The 21,328-nt window shown below is 39.3% G+C and overlaps 1 protein-coding gene and 1 long non-coding RNA gene across 8 annotated transcripts in view; one reads left to right on the forward strand and one right to left on the reverse strand.

The window, feature by feature from the left end:
• EPB41L3 (erythrocyte membrane protein band 4.1 like 3) overlaps positions 1 to 21,328 on the reverse strand; it is a 239,969-nt gene that overhangs the window by 203,112 nt on the left and 15,529 nt on the right. For 2 of the 7 annotated variants that reach the window (XM_055237623.2, XM_055237619.2), the window contains exon 1: positions 16,667 to 16,684. The exons of 2 other annotated variants lie outside the window; for them this stretch is intronic. The gene's annotated coding sequence lies outside the window, so the exon portion shown is untranslated. Of the gene's footprint in view, positions 1 to 16,666; positions 16,689 to 21,328 lie in introns of those variants that run through there. 3 more of the 7 variants (XM_055237649.2, XM_055237639.2, XM_055237666.2) reach the window with 3 other exon arrangements.
• The window catches only part of LOC129460177 (uncharacterized), a 255,643-nt gene that overhangs the window by 95,725 nt on the left and 138,590 nt on the right, over positions 1 to 21,328 (forward strand). The gene's annotated exons all lie outside the window — the stretch shown is intronic.

A 21,328-nucleotide genomic window follows, 5' to 3' on the forward strand; every position in this document is an offset into this window, starting at 1 on the left:
GTATGAACAGGGTGTGGGTCACAGAGATCACGTACTTCACAAGGTAATAGAATATCCAAGGGAAATGGAGTCAGGGCGAGATCACAGGACCACAGGACCACAGGACCGGGGTGAAATTAAAATTGCTGATGAAGTTTTGAGCACCATTGTCATTGATAACATCTTATCAGGAGACAGGGTTTGAGAGCAACCGGTCTGACCAAAATTTATTAGGCGGGAATTTCCTCGCCCTAATAAGCCTAGGAGTGCTATGGGAGACTGGGGCTTATTTCATCCCTACAGTCTCGACCATAGCAAATGGCCACACCAAAGGGGGCCATTTTAGAGGCCCACCCTCAGGGGCGCATTCTCTTTCTCAGGGATGTTCCTTGCTGAGAAAAAGAATTCAGTAATATTTCTCCCATTTGCTTTTGAAAGAAGAGAAATATGGCTCTGTTCCACCCCGCTCACTGGCGGTCAGAGTTTAAGGTTATCTCTCTTATTCCCTGAACATTGCTGTTACCCTATTCTTTTTTCAAGGTGCCTAGATTTCATATCACTCAAACACACATGCTCCACAATTTGTGCAGTTAATGCAATTATCACAAGGTCCTGAGGCAACATATATCCTCCTCAGCTGACAGGATTAAGAGATTAAAGTAAAGACAGGCATAGGAAATCACAAGGGTATTGACTGGGGAAGTGATAAGTGTCCATGAAATCTTCACAATTTATGTTTAGAGATTGCAGTAAAGACAGGCATAAGAAATTATAAAAGTATTAATTTGGGGAACTAATAAATGTCCATGACATATTCACAATCCACGTTCTTCTGCCATGGCTTCAGCCAGTCCCTCCGTTCGGGGTCCCTGTCTTCCCGCAACACCCCCGCAAAATTTTAAGTATCTGTTACCCATCATTGGTACATTACCAATCTGGTAAACCTCTCAATTACATTTAATGCACACAAAGTAAAGTTATTGAATATTTTATCCTGTGTGACCTCATTTTAAGAGGTACATAAGAAAATACTTTTTCTCTGAAGGCCTTGCATTGTAATAAAATATAAGGAAAAAAATAACATGTAGTCTTCATAAAAATTGATTTAATTGGTAATTTCAAGAAGGGTAATTTAATTTTTAATTATGTCACCCTAAATTCCTAAGATTGTGTATCTTCCAGCTTCAGACTAGGCAATATCATCATTTTCCCTTCACCCAACCTTTTAGAAGGCAGACTAAAAAACCAGCTTTTTAAATTGTTTGCTCCCCTCACTGTGAATTTAAGCAGCCTTTGGCAGTACTGAAGCCTTAATCTAGTCCAGCAGTGAATACTAAGGATGAAGATTTGATCAAGTCGGAAAACCACTTTCATACAGCCCTATTTCTTCTGGAATTAAAAAACCAGGAAATGATGTTGGATTACATAAGATTATCAAGAAAAAAACTATTGAAATTGTAATAGGAAACATCCGGAAAATAAGGAGAAAATTATCTTTTTTGCAAGAATTAATAAAAATCTTGTTAAAAGACTGTAAGGCAATGCCTTATGAGCAACTACTAAGTATACAGCATTAATCAATCCACACTAGGCACATAGACAGTATGCAATTTACTAGCTGTGAGATCTCTAATAATGACCCAGCTTTTGGCTTCTCTAATGTTGAAGTAAAACTATAGTTCAAAATTCTGGGCAATGACTTCTGGGCAAATGGTTATAACTTGCACTGTAAAGAGAATCAGCCTAATTGTTTAAGATCCAATACCCTCCATTGAAAGAAATGCTTTGTTTCCAAGAAAATCCTTGGAGCTAAAGCAGAGAATTGACAACTGTCCATGTGAAAATAAGTGCAGAAGGAAAGATTCCACGTCATCTCCTTTAAGAGATTTATATGTAGCCCTGGAAGAAAGCTTAGCAGGAGCCACAGATTCCACACTGACTGCTCCTCCATCAGTCTGGGCTGTGCAAGCCCTCCCCAGAAGCCAGGAATAAACTGTCTCCTGGACAGCCTTCCATTTTCCAGCCCTTTCTCGTGCCATCCTCTCAGCAGGCAGGGGCTCCTGCACCTCCTCTCCACCTTGAGGTCTACCCTAGGGGCCATCTCATGTGCCATGTCTTTTGGGAACATTTCCTGGCAGAAGGAATCTATTGCTTATTTGGTATCTGATGTGTCCACTTCTGCAGTAATTGTGTGAAAGCTCAGAGAGTAGGATGCATCCCACCCCAGCACCTCAAACAGTGCCTTCCCTATCAGTAAGTGTTTGATACATACTACGTACCTGATTTTTTAAAAAAGGCAACTGTAGTAAATTTACTGACCGATTCTCCATTTCAGAATTCCTGGACATGTGCTTATTTTCCTTAACTGTTCACCAAAAACTTTCTAAATCAGTGCTTCTTAAGCAGGTCCATGGGGATCATGGAATACTATTGTGGGGAATCTGTAATCCTCCAAAAATTGTATATAAATATAATGTATATTCCAGTAGATGGCTCCCATCTTCCACTCCATCCCCACATTCTCTGGGAAATCTTTACAACTGTTTTTAAGTCTTTAAGGTAACTGTAATCCAAAAAGCAATTTAAAATTCACCGCTCTAAATTTATTTGTGTTTAAACAATGAGGTATAAGAGCTTCCTGAGACGGTTAAACAATGGAATGAGCCACCTCACATAGTGCCCATCCTCTGAATATTCCTCTGTTTGGATTGGTCCAGAAAACCACTTACCTGAAGGCCAGAATGAGCCATATGACTTCTTAGAATCTTAGATCATTGAAGCTAGAAGTGTTCCTAGCGATCACATAGGAGGGCATGGCAGAACACTTATTTCTGGGTCCCACCTCTGCAGTCTATGCTTCTGTAGGTAGGTCCTGGGGCCCAGGAATGGATTTCTAACAAGTCCCAGGTAAGGCTGATGTGCTGGTCAGTGGACCATGCTTTGAGAACCACTTATCTAACCTTATTTCCTGTATTACAAAAGTAGACTGAGGCCTTCAGAAGCTGGGTGTGACCCACCCAAAGTAACAGCTACGTAGGATGCCCAGGGTCTAACCACATTATCATTAGCAGGGTCGTCTTAAGCAGGTCTCCTATGAGTTTTTGAAACTTGCAGATAAACACCAAGACACAAAAATGTGTCTCAGCGGTAGACACTCATACTTGTTGGCAATACTAGTTTTACCTGATATCGCTGAGGTTATAAAGAGAAAAGAATCCACCCTTATGGCTGCTCATCCCAAGCAAAGTTGAGAAATAATTTTGTTGTTTTTCTTTTTCTTCCTCTAAGTGATAAATATCTGTGGCAGTTTTATTCCTGTGGCTAAAATGTTCTTTTAAAATAAAAACATTACATCATCCTTCTGACAATGCAATAAGAAGATTCTTTTCGTGAGGTCATTTTCATAGTGTTTTAATAATGAGGTATTTTTCCGTAAGCCTTTTAAATATATTTTAAAAACTATATTTGAGGAGTTTATTTTCCAGCATTTTGAAATCTCCTCTCCCAGCTCTCCGCATAAATAATCAAGATGATAGATAAAAGCATAGTCTATACCAGCTACTCAGGAGGCTGAGGCAGGAGGATTGCTTTGAGTCTAGGAGTTCAAAGCCAGCCTGGGCAACTTTGTGAGACACCCATCTCTGAAAAGAAGGAAAAGGAAGAAAAGGAATAGTCTATAAAATTTGGCTTGGACCAAATTGTTTCACACCCTTGCCTCACCTCAATCCGGGTCTAGCTTCAATCTACCATTTGTTCCTAATCTCCCCCTCATGCCACCAGACCCTCCTCAAGTGCCTTTGGGTTTTTGCTCCTTAGTCATTCTGCTTCTCAGATCAGTGACCCTTATTCTGGATCTGTCTCAGATTTTTCTAACCCAGACCATCCAAATTCATCTCTCTATGATATAACTTGGCTTCAGGACCCTCCCTTAGGAGTAGCCTCCAGTGTCCTGCTGAGATCTGACTACATCCCTTTAGTGCATTACATTACAATGTATTCATCCGAAAATTCTGAGGTTTTACAATGTATTTGTAAAACCTTCTCAGAATTTCTGGGTTTTTATTTTCTCCCAATCCCATGGTACCTGTATTCTACTGTTTATTTTAGGAAAATTTGCAATTATTCATTATACATTAAACAATGAATTTTGTGAGAGATGAATACACAATACAAAACTTACCTTTGTTCTATTTTGTTATAATAACCACTATAAATGGTTCTCCAAGTGTAGTGAATTCAGAATTTAGGAAGATTGTGCAAATCCTACAAATCAGCCTCATTCTGGAAGGGAAGGGCAGAAGTCATATAACCTAGGAAAGAGATGGATCCTGTCTTGTCAATTTACAGTATCACTGTCTTCCACACAGTCTTACTCCTAGACACCCCCAAGTGGGGTGTGACTTCATTTTCCAACTCTGGAAGCTGCTCTTCACACCACTCAAGACCAGGAGAGCAGCACCAGCCATGGAAACCACAGCAGCAGCAGCAGCAGCTCATCACCATGGGCATCTCTACCACTTGTTTGAGTGCCCTCTCTGTGCCAGATCCTGCATGCACAATGTTTCTAATTCCTGCAGCAGTTCTGTCAAAGATGAAGTAATTTCCCAGGGCTTCAGATCTGGGAAATAAAAGAGCTGAGACTTGAAAGTAGGCCTCATCTTACTTATACCAGCAGTTCTCAAACTGAGGCCCAGGAACCCCTGGGGGTTCCCTGAAACCCTTATCTGAAACAGCAAGGTCAAAGAATTGCCCCAAAAGACTAATTGAGATACTCTTCCCTTTTCCAGCAACATTTCTGAGTGAAGTTGGATTTTCTGTGCATTTTCTTACTATACTACAAAACAGTGTATTGTAACAGATTGAATGCAGAAGCAGATGAGAACACACTTGTCTTCTATTAAGTCAGACATTAAAGAGACTTATAAAAATGTAAAACAATGCCATTCTACTCATTAAATTGTTCTATTTTGGAAAATATAATTACTTTTCATAAAAGTGTGTCATTAGTTTATGTTAACATGTAATGGTTACTAATGTTATTTTTAAATGAATTAATAAATATTTTAAAATATTATTAGTTCTCATGTTCAAAATGGTAAATATCAATAGGTATAATCTACCTAAGCAAAGTTCTTTGTGGATTCTCAGTAGTGAAAAACGGTGTCGACCCTCAAAAGTTTGAGAACCTCCATATTAGATAATACAGTATTAGGATTCAACATTAGATAATACTCCATGGTCTTATTGTATCACCTGCATTCCAGAAGGAAGGCTCTCATTGCTGGAGAAGAAGAGACAGAAAAGCAGATGTCCTTGCCTTTAGAATTCTGCCTTGTCAATTAACACTATCACTGCCTTGTTGCAGCTATTCTCTCTAGGAGTATACCATGTATGTGGCCTTAACTAAATGCACCAGGGAATATAGGATCATTAAAAATACACTTGTGCTCAGTCTCTTCAGTTAAACTGAAAGTTTCTTGAGGACACAGACAGCATCAACTCCCTTGGAATCTAGCACATTTTAAATCTTGAATAAGAACAGTGATTAACTGGAGAAGGAAAGAAGAGTTCACGCCATGAGGATTTTGGAAGTTTGACATGCAGAATACGATGCAGAAGAACAAACACGTATTATGGAGAACAAACAAACATGTATTATGGAGAACACAGAGATCTGAGTTCAAATCCTGACACAACCTAGATAAATCATTTGATTTTTCCAAGTGTCAGTTTCCTAATCTATAAAATAGATTCAGGAGTCCCTAATTCACATAATGTTAGGAGAATTAAATGCATCATGTATGCCCAACACCTGTCCTGAAGTAGGCACACAGGAAATATTACTCCCATTGTAATGACGATGGACCAAAGTGAGAGCAAACTCTTCACACCAGAAAAGCCAAATATTTGAGGGGACACATTTCTTAAGGAAACATCTCAATTCTCTGTATCCCTTGGCTGTTGATGTCATCATCAAGGTAGGGCATTTTCCTGTTTATGCACCTGAGACTAGTATTTAGTCCCGGATATGGTTTAGATCTGTGTCCCCACCCAAATCTCATGTCATCTCATGTCGAATTGTAATCCCCAGTGTTGGAGGTGGGGCCTGGTAGGAGGTGACTGGATCATGCATTTGTTTCTCATGAATGGTTTAGCATCATCCCCTTAGTGCTGTTCTCATGATAGTGAATGAGCTCTCACAAGTGCTGGTTGTTTGAAAGTATGTTGCAACTTCCCGCTTGCTCTATCTCTTGCCCCTGCTTTTGCCATATGACTGTGCCTGCTCCTGCTTTGCCTTCTGCCATGGTTGTAAGTTTTCTGAGGCTCCCCAGAAGCCTAGCAGAAGCCGCTATGCTTCCTGTACAGCCTGCAGAATGATGAGCCAATTAAATCTCTTTCTTTACAAATTACCTAGTCTCAGGTATTTCTTTATAGCACTGCATGGATTCATACAGTCCCTTAAAGACGTATTTATATTCTCTTCTTGGAACTCACTGGCAACAGATATAAGCACCAGAAACTCTCCTCTATAAGAAAAACATATTTAAAAATTGAATATCATGATACAGTGATATTTTCAAAGCTGTAAAAAGTTACACCATCAACTGTAGTACAACTCCACTTAGTGGCTGCTAAGTAAACAATTCTGAATCTTAAGGCTGGATTCAATATAAAAATTTTCAAAATGTAGTTAGATGATGTTCTTAAAATTATTAAATAAAATCATTGATCTAATATTTAAGCACCTATTTACAAAAAGAAAGAAAAAAATTTCAGGCAGTAACTTTCTTAAGTTTACCAAAGGTTGAGGCATTGCAAACTGTCTCATTTAAGATTCTTCTCTTGTTATACTGTTAGAAAATTGGATCTAAACTCATTCACCACAGGCAAAGGTAATGTTTACAACCTAAAATTATATTTGGACACATAAGAGATGTAATTTTGCCTTTTTAAAAAGTAGATAAAAATAAGAATCTGTGGAGAAATGAGGGAATCAGAAGGAATGTCTGTATAAATCACATGAATGATCTGAATCATAAAAGCACTTTATAAAATATCAGTCTTTTGCTTTACAGTCTCATCATAAAAAAAGAGTATATTCAGCTAATTTTTGCCCCTTCTATATTACTTACATCCATATTATTTTTTAACCTAAAACTTACACTAGGTGGAGCCCCTTGTCCAAGATTGGGAGAGATTTAAAAAAGCAAAGGGAAGAAAGAAACATTACAATTACAATCAAAACCAAAAAAGGCACTCATTCTTTCGTTTAAAAAATATATCCTTAAAATCTACAGTACCAACAAAACCAATGTTCTTTCTAATCATTAAAACCATTAAAATGAATACAGAGTACCATTAACATTTACTGCAGAGAAGTAGTAGTTACCAAGCTGCCACTGCAGAGTCAAGAGCTAGAAGGCTCTGAATTCCAATGCAAACGTTAAATTTCATTTGGGGCGGAGGTGTAAAAGGCATGGAAGATAAAATCTTCTCTGGATACTTCTAAAAATGTTTTAACCGTGTTAATGCTCTCATGCTGTAAAGGGCACATGGTACTCAGATAATTCAGGGCATTCCAGTTAGAGATACATTGTTGTCAAACAACAACAACAACTCTTAAAAAACACCAGAGCACTAACAAATGGCAAAATATCCAAAATACATGGCTATTTTGCTCTTTGCTTTCCATGATTCAGATATATATAGGAATATGCAGGCATTTGAAGACGTTGGGAGGGGGAAGGGCTTCTGAACTGAACAAACCACATGTTCAATTATGGTTAAGCAGGACTTGCAGTTAAAAATAGGCTCTAACTCTTGAGACTCCTAATGGACTGTAACTAGAGAAGGAGATAAGGCTTCAGAGATAACACCATCAAACTTAGGTGATCAGACATTGCTAAAGGATAAAACCACCACTACCTCCCTCCAATGCTGCTAAGTTGGCTCCCCCTGTGCTATCTCAGGGCTGGCTTTCCAACCCAATCTGCTGGAAATGCAAAGTTCAGAGCAGCAGCAAGAACTCTTGCCCCATGCTTCTGCTGACATAGCCTGCAGGGATCTGTCAGTTCACTGTGTAATAAAACCTTGTAGTGTGTGCTGTTTTTTTTTCCTTCAGATTTCCACAAAATCTTGGGCCAGGCAAGACAAAGTTCTGCTGACAGCTGAATTACGCAGCAGAGTAACCTTTGAACAAGTACGAATCATTGACCTCACATAAATTTCCCCCAGAAAGTCCAAGAAACTGGTTGTATCAGGGGTGAGATAAGCATGAAGGCAGTTAGAACTATCCCAGAAATTCAGTTCCATTCTTAAGTAGGTATTTACATCTGTTACACTAAAATGATTATGAAAAACCAATTTTCTTTGATGTTTTCCTCGTCCTTTCTATATGCAAGCTGAATGTTTTTCCTTTGCAAACTAATTACTAAATTGTAACTCCGTTATCATAAATGATTTATAAAAGCAAAACTAACAGGAATAAAGAAGAATAGCACTTTCCAGTGGTTGATTTTCTTTGATGACGGAGGTGATTTTTTGAAAAGAAATGAAGCTAGGATAGAGGACCTGTGGCTTCAGGTTCTCCAGCCATTTATTGCCTAAAATAAAGATCGGACGAATTAAACAAATTATGTTAAGTAGGATTTTTCATGCCTGACATCAGCTTTCATGTAAAATTGGTCCTTAAACTCTATATTTTCATACCAAGTTCTCATTTTGATGGTAAAGCAGTTTGACCTTCTGCTACAATAACATCAAGTGTTTCAATTAGTTTTTCACATGGGGTGTGGGGGAACTAGCAGCATGTCCTGTAGTATACACACTAACTCATTTTCCCCTAAATGCTGCACGTTTTCCATCCCTCCTGCCAGTATTAATCATAGCAAAGCTTATATTCAAATTGTTTCCCTAAAAGATGAAGCTGAGCACCTTGTGCCTACTTGTGGCACAATACCAGGGAGGTGATGCTAATCCACTCAGAAGGATCAATAGGGACTCAACAGATTTACAGTCCTTCTGTCCTCCTGTCTTCTCTCACTTATTGATTGATTGACTGAGACAGGTCTCATTCTGTTGCCCAGGCTGGTATGCATCATAGCTCACCGTAGCCTCAAATTCTTGGGCTCAAGCAATCTTCCCATCGCAGCCTCCTGAGTAGCTGGGACTACAGGCATGTGCCACCACGCCCAGCTAATTTTTTCTTTCCCCTGTAAAGACAAGGTTTCACTTTGTTGCCTAGGCAGGTCTTGACCTCATGGCCTCAAGCAATCCTCCTGCCTCAGCCTCTCAAAGTGCTGAGATTACAGGCATGAGCCACTGCACCTCACCTCACCTCCTCTGTTGATCCCTAGGGTAACAAGTCCAGAAGAGGAGGACAGGTAACTGATGTTTATAGATTTTTAAATATAGGACTTTAGGACTGACAGGAAAATGGTTGATAAGGAAAACTACAGACTAAAATAGATTTTAGAATAAATTTCTCTAGCTAGTAATCTCATTCTCTATATGCCAGGGAAGAAAGAACTTCATGAATCAATTATTTTTCATTTTGCTGACACTCAGTATTGGTCCTGAGAACAATTTCTTTCTAAGCAAAGTAATGTTTAACTACTTCCCTATCATCAACACTGCCTCATAAGCATAATTTAGAACCTTGCTATTGTTAATTCGGTATGCTTCAATTTTTTTTCCTTTTCATTAAAACTTTGAAAGGGAGACATAATGTCTTATTCATCAGGACTGTTATCATCTGAGCAATAATTAAAGATAAGATAGAAAAAACAAAGGACGTGCATATACATAGGAGTCATTAAAAGGAAGGGAAGCCTCTCTAAGTGAAAGGAAAATGAACAAAGGCACTTTCTTTTGGACGGGGTGGAAATGAGCTAAGGCCCACCTCCAACCCAAATCATGGGAGGTTCTTAGAGGACAATGTCAGAAGGCAAGACTTGGACAAGACGGCAGGCCCAGCCCTGGAACGGAAGCATGTTCCTGTGTTTTGGAACATTGCTCACCTACAGGAACCAAACCTGCAAGTCTTGACGGTCATTGTACTTTTAGAGTCTGGAAGTGGAATAAAGAGGAAGAGCAATAATTCTGATTTTGTTGGCAATTATAGGTTTTGCCAGGAGTGCCTCTCCTTTCAATGGATATAAGTCAGCAACTGCAGGAGCTATAACATTTGAAGAAGGCTGGGCATGGTGGCTCACGCCCAACCTCAGCACTTTGGGAGGCCAAGGCAGGAGGATCATTTGACCCTAGGAGTTTGAGACCAGCCTGGGCAACATAGTGAGACCCCATATCTATAAAAAGAAAAAAAATAGGCTGGCATGGTGGTACGTGCTTGTAGTCCTAGCTACTTGGGAGGCTGAGGTGGGAGGCTGAGGCTGCAGTGAACTATGATCAATCACGCCACTGCACTTCAGACTGGATAACAAAGTGAGGCCTTGTCTCAAAAAAAAAAAAAAAAAAAAGGTTGAATGAGATATTATTTGGGGCAGAAAAGTAAAAGTTAACACTTCCTGTAAGGGTCAAACTCAAATCTCTGGAGGTTCAAAGCTTAGCTCATTTGACATCTCCTTCCAGAAGTGTCCAGACACACACACGTGCACACACAAATACACAGACATACACATATACATACATGCATACACATGCCCACACACACACATAAATACACATGTACCTTCCACTCAGCCAAGTTTGATGTAATACATCTTTTCTAGTATACTCTACTTGTAATAGTATTAGAATCATTCTTTCATTCTGCTTTTTATTATGATCAATAGTTTAAATGTCCTTATCCATCAATGGCTTGAAACTCCTTGGTATTTGACTTACTCTTTTTTTTTTTTTTTTTTTTTAATGATCCCATACCAGCTACTATGGTGCTGTGCACATTTTGGGTACTCAGTAAGTGTTTACAGAATAAGTAGCAGAAATTTAAATATTTGGCATTTGCTGCTTTTAGAGTTGGAAGACTTCATTAAAATTTCAGGGGTCTTTAAAAGTCATACCTTTTTATTCAGAGAGAAATCCATTTTATTAAAAACCATTTCTTTCTTTTTTTTGACAGAGTCTTGCTCTGTCACCCGGGTTGGAGTGCAGTGGCACAATCTTGGCTCACGGCAACCTCTGCATATGGAGTTCAAGTTATTCTTGTGTCTCAGCCACCTGAGTAGCTGGGATTACAGGTGTGCACCACCACACCCAGCTAATTTTTGTATTTTTAGTAGAGAAGGAGTTTCACCATGTTGGCCAGGCTGGTCTCAAACTTCTGGCCTCAAGTGATCCGCCCACCTTGGCCTCCCAAAGTACTGGGATTATATGCATGAGCTTCTGTGCGTGGCCTTAAAAACCATTTCTATTAATAGAGTAGATTGAAATGGTCCATGTTTCATTTCCTCTCCTTATCCCCTAATTTCCCAAAGTCACAAGCATTTTGCTTTTTTTCAGTTAATTTCACAAAAAACTTACGCCCATATGGTGGACACTATGATATACCTCCCAGATCCCCTTACAGGAATAAAGGATTTATAATCCTTTAGCTGCTAAAAGTGCTGCCAGCAGGTGGCCCTTAGCTGTCAACTATCTGTGGGGATTGCCTCTGCCAAAGACAACTGCTTACCCCAGGTCACACCTCCTCCTGGGGAGGGCCAACATCCAAAATGACCAGTCTCTGTGGGGGAAGAAATGTTCTGGCCCTCTTACTCTACTTAGAAACAATTTGGAAGTCATCCCCACTCCAGTGCTCCCCAGGTAGGGTAGGTTGAGGCCTCTGCTGGGACTACAACCAGCCCAACTTCTCCCTCTGCCTGGTCCTGCTTTTTTCCTTAGTAATGAGTTAAATCAACACCGTGGCCACCCATGTTCATCTCACAGCCAACATCTTAAGAAACAAAACCTGACAGCCTAACAAATTTCAAGTGTTAGGTACACAGAAATCATTAAAAGATGAGGTCCCATTTCTTTTTTATTTAACTTTATATTTTTTAGATGGAGTCTGCTGTCCAGGCTGGAGTGCAGTGGTGCAATCATGGCTCATTGCAGTCTAAATCTCCCCGGCTCAAGCAATACTACTGCCCCAGCCTCCCAAGTAGCTGGGGCTACAAGCACACACCACCACACCTGGCTAATGTTTATTTTATTTTATTTTTAGTAGTTCTTTTTAATTTTTAGTATTTTATTTTTATTTTTTATTTTTAGGTCTCACTGTTGCCCAGGCTGGTCTCAAACTCTTGGACTCAAGTGATCTCCCACCTCGGCCTTCCAAAGTGCTAGGATTACAAGGTGTGAGACACTATGTCCAACCTCTTTCTGATTTTAGAAAACAATGAAGGCAGGTAATACAAGTAAATTCATCAGTCTCATATGATATGCGAAGTTTTGTGAGAAAGGCACATGCTGGATGCTGTAAGAGTCCCAGGAGGGGTTGGGGGGCAGGAGGTTATCAGGATTGACTTCTTGTAGGAGCTGTGTGTAAAAGACAAGCTAGGTAAAGACGAAGTAAGGAGTTGGAGGCAGAAGAAAGAGGATGAGAAAAATCACAGATGCTTGAGGATTCCAGGGACGCTAACGGCAGGACACACCAATGGGCACATGGGCGTGACAAGCAGGGGATGAAAGTGACAGCAAAAGTGAAACTGACAGATGCATCCGGTAGGCAGTAATAACATCAGGGAAAAACTTGCACTTCATCCTATGGAACTTGGTTCTTGGCCATTTTTTTTAAGACTGAGACATAAGGCCATTGACTTTTCCATGCAACATATACTTCCAGATTTTTCCAAATCCTCATGTCCACCAAAATAATTTGGGAAAATAAAGCAAAGAGCAGCAACACAGACATTTTGGGAGGGCAGGTGGGTTATACTGATAACATCTTTATATGAGCATGTGAGTAATGATATCTATTAAACACGAAATCATCTGTTTTAGAATAAAAATTATCAGCACATAAAATTTTTTGAACGTCTCATTCTATTTTGAAAAAAAGAATCATGCTTTTTGTTTAGGCCTCCCTTACACAGATAATATTAAAAGAAAAACAACCATGTACTATTGATGAGTATATATGTTACTTATTATTACTGAAATAAATGAAATGTACAAACTTTAACCCTTTATTCGTATGACTTATCTTCTTGCACATTTTAATTTTAGTATCATTTTTCTATTTATTCGGTGGTCATAACTATTTGTCATAAGTAAGGATGTTCATAGCATCATTAATACAATATAAATATTTGAGCTTTCTTCATCTATCCTTGCCTTCCTTCTTATCTAGAAATTTTCCATCAGTAAAATTACTAGACAAAATTAATAACTGCAAAAACCATAACTCACAAGTACTACAGAAGCTCTTGAGAACCTCAATTATTAGCTGTGTATCAGAAACCATTAGGAAATGGGATAAATAAGCAAGGCGGATGAATTTACACAGTCCCTAACACCTGCCCAGCCATGGCGTCATTCTCTCTCTTTCTCTCTCTCTCTCTCTCCCTCAACCCCCTACACAGAAATAATACAGGAATAAAAGTGTGAATAGTGTTGCTATCATGGTAAACTTGAATCCAGTCTATTTTACTTAAAAATAATTTTTAAACTGTAGTACCAGATTTATGATTAGTAACACATTACTTGTGACACCCACACATGATCAATATTCACCAGGTTGTTCAATACTAGAGTGGAGAGGCACTACTGGAAGCCATATGGAGCCACTGGTGTGTTGAAAGCAAGAGCGAGGCGTGGTCGGAGTTATAGCTTGGACCTGTCTCTCTGGAGTCAGATAGAGGATGGGATAAAGATGTTTTGGGAGAAGTCTTCAGCAAGCTGTCACAAAACTCAGGAAAGATATGATGAGGATCTGCCCAGTGTCGGGTGATAGAAAACAGCCTCATTCTGGCTGAGCCCTTCCACGTTGAGGCTCTATGAGTGCCTACACTTGACAGTCGAGTTCCTTGAAAGAGGCAAGCAAGACGAGCTGACCAAGATAACTCTCTGCTTTTCATGTCCCTCTGCTTTTGAGAAAGGCCTTATTACCCTGACTAATAAAGCAGGAAATTACCTATTAGTGACAGACTCACAATTAGATTTTGAAGCCCTAACACTCAATAACAAGAGCAGAAAATCTAAGTAAAATTTGTAGGTACAAGGGTTTGCCTGGAGTTAGAAAAGAGATTCTGTTTGATTTTTACTCCTAGGTTACCATCCATTCCATTAAAATATGTTTATACCATCAGGTGCAAAGTTCTTCACTTATCTAGAGACAGAAATATCATATACTTGTTCCATATAATCCCTCCTGTTCCCCAACCTTGCCACCATGGGACTCTCAGTTTTGACTCATGAAAGAACTTTATGTAACTGCCAGATAAAAGACAAATTCAGATGTGCGTGGCAAAACATTATCTGGGACACACCAAAATTCTACCTTTGAAGGTCCAGGAGAGCCCAAAAGTATGTTAAATCAGCTAAAAGGAAATGCGTCTGGTGAAAATATTTCAATGGATACGACTCCAGAATCAGACTCCTGGATGAAAAACAGACCCCTTCTTCTACTGCTCAGTGGCCTCTGGCAGATTTAGCTGTGCTGGTCTGTTCATCCACAATATTAGACAATGAAAGGTTCTTGTATCATCAGGTTGTAGGAAAATTAGATGAGACTTCTGGAAAGTCCATAATTGAGTGCCTGGTGGAGACAAAGCAATGGGGATGGTGGTGGAAGGAAGGTGGTGAGGATGCTGCAACTCTGTGCATCCCAGAAAGTAAGCCATGGCAGTGTGACGGGCACACCAGATGCGTTGTTGTTGTTGTTAAGAAAGCAATCCCTTACTGACCAAACCAGTAGGCGTTAGGCCATACAGCCAGCAACCTATGCATGCAACAAAAACAAATAAGAAAACCAGACAATCCCCAAATGAGACAACCCCTCAACAGAAAGAGGCTGGAGAAAGAGAGGGAGAGGCACATGAACATGCACATCATACACTGCAACAGAGTTGGGGAGGAGAAAATAATTGAGTAAAACCCTGCTGTTCTTGCACTTCACTATTTTTAGGATGAGAGATTTCTGAGGATTTCCTGAGCATCTCAGAAATAAAGTGTTACCTTCAGAAGGCTTTCAAGGTCCCAGACAGACAGAAAATTCACAAGACCTGGCTCGTAATCAATTTAAAGGGGGTAGGCTCTGGCTACCAATTATTACTGGAAGAGAAAATTAGATTTTTTTTAGGGTAAATATCCAGGTACTTATTGTTTCCTAAGAGGAGAAGGGAGATGAGAAGACCCAAAAGTGCACACAGAAGAAAACACACCATGTGAATCCCAAAGGGAGATTTTTAGATGTGGAACTAAGAATCATAACATAACTCAATAAGCAAAACAGCTGATTAGGTGATAATTGTGTCAAATCAACAGCTCACGGCTCAACAGATTAAACTCAAATGACACATATTCCTAAGGATATTTATGGGAAACTAAATCATCTAAGATAAAGATTCCCAAATTATTTACACCAGAATAGAAAATCTTACAAACACCAATGCCAAATTTCTTGCTAACATTCAATACATTTTTAGAAATTTCAGAAATAACAGATTGCAACAACAAATGTGTTTGCTCCAAGCAAGTGAAATCCTGCTACCTCCACCGGCTAAGACAGTGACATGGCAGTTTCAAATTTATTGAGACAGAGACTCAGGAAGAAACTGTAACTGATAATCAAGACAATAATTTTCCTATGGAGGTACGCCTCAACTTATTTCTTTTTTTAAATCAGCCATGCTAAACCCTTTAAGAAAAGTATGGAAGATCATCCTAGACCAGCCTCTTCTATAATATCGTACCAATCAAACGCTTTACCTAGACTCTTTCTTACCACATCCTTGAGAACTAGAAAAATATGTATTGAAAAACATTTTTTTGTATTCAAAATCTTCCTGTTGTCTATTCTGCATTTCTTAGCAAGAAGTCTACCAGCAGACCACAACCCTCCTTCCCAGGCCTGGCCCTGCATGCAAAACCATGGAGGGTCCGGTACATCATTATTGCTCAGCTTTGGAAGAACGAAGTTAGAATTTAATATTTAACAGTTTTGCTATTTTGAGTTTTGACAACACCTACTAAGGACTAATTGAGCAGGGAAGTCATGTCAAGATGCATGACTCATTTTATATCAACACGTCAACAACGTACAATTTCCCATGCACTTATATTAGAAACAATTTCAGTATCACAAAAATACATACATGTGCATCTGTTGTAAATGGTAAATATGAAGATGAGAGGTGTGTGATTTATAGAAACAACTGAACAATAGTCTTAGAAAACACAGTGTCAAGACATGTGGGATATTTTCAAGTTGCTTTGTCATAAAGAAGCATTATTAAACGTGGTATAAACCCAAAAGAAAAACAACAGCTAAAGTCTAAATAGCAACTTTTGCCATTGAACATGATTCATCTTCGTTTCATTTGAGTTTGGGTGCTGCCGAGGACACCTCAGGAGTTTTCCCTGTCTGATGCAGGAGGACTGAGTCTAACTGGAGGTGCCTGGGCTGTGTGCTCACAGGCGCTGGGATGCTGAAGATAGTTTCCCATCAAACAATTCATCTGACAGTTTTCTTCTTCCCCAAACAAAGAGAGAAGTCAACAGCTTAAATAGAGATTTCAGGACTCACCCACATTATCCACGTCCCAGCATGCAAAGGTAATATATTTCCAGGTGATTGGCAGGTCCATATTCCATGTTCCAAGTGAGACAAGAAGGGTGAGCAAAAAAGAGAGAGAAAAAAATACTTTAGACATAGTTCAACAACTGGTGCTACCTTATCCCATTCTGAGCATGATAATGACACTTCCCTCCTTTCTAGAAGCCACCCCACTGCCAATACAGTGGGAGTTAAGGAGAAAGTTTCTGTAGAAAAACAATGTAGATAATTCATGAGACATCCAAAGTGATCTCTCATTAACATTTTCATTAACAGTTGCAAATAAGAGATATACACCCAAACCACATTTGAATATGCAATAGATGTTTCCAGAAAAATAATATGAAAGATTTGTATAAACATATAGGATCATAAAAGTAAAGCAAGTCTGGACTAGAATGGGGATGGGGGTACTTCTGCAAGGTATAGACTTAGGCTGACTCAAAATAATAATCAGAAAATCTAGTAAAGTGATTTACACATTCCACCAAGCATTTGACTGAAACAATTCTAATTACACACTCACAAAGAATATAAATTATAACCCAGTTTAGTTGTGCCACCAGTCAGAACCACAGAATAGAATTTGCATTCTTCAAAGAAGATACCAAAAAGAAATGTTATTATTATCTTTTTATAGAGGCCCAGGAAAAATAATTAACATGTCATTAAATTTCTAGGATGCATTGTTTTTTAATCTTACAAGCCATGATAATTGCTCTATCAGGGAAGAAATTTTGCAGCATATAATCACATAAAACATATTTTCAAGTAGATAGAACTCCCAAACTGAGCTTTCATGTAAAATAGCTCATCTGTTATAAGCTTTCCACATGAGCAGTCACCTTGGAAAACCAGGCTTTGTCAAGGTCATGCTGGAGGAATTCTGTGATTCTCAGGTCCACTCAGGCCTCCTGGGCCTCTTTCTTACAGATGTACACTACCAATCAGTTCCATCAAATGCTACTGTCAACTCAAAAGAACTGAAAGCAGGGTCTCAAAGAAGTATTTGCATGCACATGTACACAGTAGAATTATTTGTAATAGTCAAAATGTAGAAACTACATGTGTCCATTGATGGATGAGTGGACAAACAAAATGTGATATGTACGTACAACGGAGTATTACTCAGCCTTCAAAAGGAAGGACATACTGACACATGCAACAGAATGGATGAAGCTTGAAGACACTATGCTAAGTGAAACAAGTCAGACACTTTTATGAGGTATACAGAGTAGTAAAATTCATACAGACAAAAAGTGGAATGGTGGTTGCCAGAGGCTGTGGGAAAGGAAAATGGAGAGCTGTTGGTTAATGTGTAGAGTTTCAGTTTCTCAAGATGAAGTAAGTTCCGGAGATTAGTTGTAAAACAACATAAACTAATGAGGCCAAGACTAGTTATTTTGAACTTTTATGACATGCATACCAAGAAAAGCTTCATTACAGGGTAGCACAATAAACAAAATTTGGCCAGGTGCAGTGGCTCACACCTGTAATCCCAACATTTTAGGAGGCTGAGGTGGGAGGATCACATGAGCCCAGGAGTTTGAGACCAGCCTGAGCAACATAGTAAGACACTGTCTCTACAAAAAATTTTTAAAAATTAGCCAGGCATGGTGGTGTGCACCTGTGGTACACCTGTACTTTAGTAGAGACAGGGTACTTCCTGTACTTGGGAAGCTGATGTGTGAGGATCACTTGAGCCCAGGATTTCGAGACTGCAGTGAGCCATGATCACACCACTGTACTCCAGCTTGGGTGACAGAGCAAAAGCCTATATCTAAAATAAATAAATAAATTGTTAAGTTCTCAATCCATAAAAATATATACACATGTAATTCTACTGAACTGTACACTTAAAATAGTTAAGATGGTAAATTTTATGACACGTGTATTTTGCCACAATTAGGGCAAAAAAAAAAAAAAAAAGCACTACTATCAGAATGTTTTTGGAACTATTTGGCCACCTTGTGTAGACCCAATCTTGAAAGGAAAGAATGAATGGAAGTCAACAGTTGGTGCAAAGTGTTAAAAGACTACAATTTGTAACAGAATAAAAAGCTGCCTAGCATTAATTCAAGAAATGTTGTCTTATTCTCAGCAGATAGTAGGATGAGAGTAGATGCCTGAAAGACACTGGAAGAAATCATGACAGAAATGCCTACCAAGACCAGAGATGGGCGGGGCTGTCCCCACTCATTCCACAGCCCTCAGGGGATCTGTCCTTGCCTGTGGCATCCCCGTTCTATGCGAATCCTGGAAAAGCATCCATGCAAGGTGTTCTTGATGTCCTTTGAATATTTTAAAATTTAACAACTTGAGCTTCGGATAGCATTTTGTTTCTAACCTACTCTCCTTAGTTCTGATAATGAATGGTGAATGTTCATCTCACTGCAGATATGCAGACTGTATTTGTATTGGCCAAAGAGCACCCAGAAAGAGCAGTTGATCCTCTCTTGTAATTAACTATTTTTACTTGCTAAAGATGCAGAAAAAAGGGTATATATTGGTGCATAAATGAGTTACTGTCATGGAGGTAAGCATAAATATCTGTTTTCAAACACATTTTTGCTTTGTTTTTTGAGACCGGAGTCTCATTCTGTTGCCCAGACTAGAGTGCAGTGGCACAATCTTGGCTCACTGTAATCTCCGCCTCCAGGGTTCAAACAATTCTCGTGCCTCAGTCTCCTGAGTAGCTGGGACTACAGGTGTGCACCACCACACCCAGCTAATTTTTGTATTTTTAGTAGAGACGAGGTTTCACCATGTTGGCCAGGCTGGTCTCAAACTCATGTCCTCAAGTGATTATCCGCCTCAGCCTCCCAAAGTGCTGGGATTACAGGCATGAGCCACCATGCCCAGCATGTTTCCAAACAATTTCTGCCTGTACATTTCATCACTAGTCCCTGGCATCCATGGGTCTTTTTTATGGTGAGTTGATCTTTGAGTGAGAGGACACACTTGCAGAGAGGAGGGACTCAGGGAGTATGAGGCAGGAGTTCAGTCATCTCTTAAGGAAGTTGGTGACCTTGACCAAGCCACTAGACATTTGTTTTCTTGAGGGAAGAAAGAAAATAATAAATGTCCTGGCTTTTTTATAGAGTTACAGTAACAAAAATGATGCCCGTAAAAGACCTTTGAGAAACACAAAGCCGTGTCAATTCAGAGTGAACTTTTGAACATCTCTAACTGTTGTCTGCCTCTCGGCAGTAATGCTCAGTTCCTTCTCAGGAGATGAGGAATGTCCAAATGCGACAAGGTATGCTATAGTCTCAACCTAAATTCCTAGCCCTATTTCCCATTATCCCCATCAGTCACCCTATTGACCCCTCCAACCAAACAAAGGCCCGTGGGTTTAGGGTTGATGATTCTTGAAGTAGGAGCCAGGGACTGGGAAGTCCCCAGGATCCTTTCAGGGACATCTGAGGTCAAAGTCACTTTCCTGGTTATACTAAGACCTTATTTGCCTTTTCACTTTCATTCTCCCATGAGCTTAGAGTAGAAATTTCTACAAGCTACATGATGTGTGATATCTCACCCTCAGTTTCTAATGCAGGAGTAGACATGAGAATCCACTCTGTTCTGCTAAGCCAGACATTAAATAGATTTGCAATGACAGTCTTTACCCAAAGCTATTTTTGCTTTGGGAAACACAGTTAACCTTCATAAAAATATTTATGTTAACATGAAATGGACTTATTATTGTTATTTTTAAGTGAATTAAAAATAAATATCAAAAACGTTCTCAGTTGTAATTTCTAAGGCAGTAAATATCAATAGATAACATGTATAAAAAGTTCTTTGTAGTCTTCAGTCATCTGTGAGGATGTATAGTGGTCCTGAGACCAAAACAGTTGAGAACTATTAATCTAGAACACACAGCAGAAGGGCAAATGATACAAGATGAGGCTGCAGAAATGGATGGGAGCAAACCATGCGGCCAAGGGAAGAATTCTGGTCTTTACCCAAGAGCAATGTTGGAATAGTCCACAGGTGTAGGAGGCTAGAATTATAGTCCCTTTCTCTGTTGCAATAGTTGTACAGAATTATTAATTGTTCACCTTACTTTTCCACCACTTTGATTCATAAATCTTCAACTTATAATGAATCTCAGAATTGTTTTCAAAATGAATAACTTCCCTTACATGATCAGATGCATATCTCAATTGCACTTGCCTTTAAAACCCAAGTTTCTGCTTGATTCATGGAAAATGTTTATAGATGAGCTTCTTTTGTCTCCCAATACCTCCCACATTCAAGTAGAATCAGAATTAGGGTCTCACTCCTGCTCTGGAGTCTCTCCACAAAGCAGGAGGAAATGGAGCTGTGCTGATGGCCACTTCTACAAGAGATGGGTTTTTCTAACCTCCTGAAGGCCTTCTCTGCTGCTTTAGAAATCCTCTTTGTGCTCCCTCATTGGCTCTTTTGTACCTCTGCCCTCTGAAGTTGTTGCAAACTTTATCCATTCTCACACTCCTTCTGTACTCCCCTAATTCTTAGGAAAAAACCCACTTCCAGCTTCATTGAGAAGCCAGAGGCAGGAAAGTATGGAGTTAACATTAATGCACTATGATTATGAAATGTATGAGTTGTAACTTTAGTGTCAGCAAGACAAAAATAATTATTTTAATA

This window comes from Symphalangus syndactylus, chromosome 1 (genome assembly GCF_028878055.3).
Source record: "Symphalangus syndactylus isolate Jambi chromosome 1, NHGRI_mSymSyn1-v2.1_pri, whole genome shotgun sequence".
NCBI lineage: Eukaryota > Metazoa > Chordata > Mammalia > Primates > Hylobatidae > Symphalangus > Symphalangus syndactylus.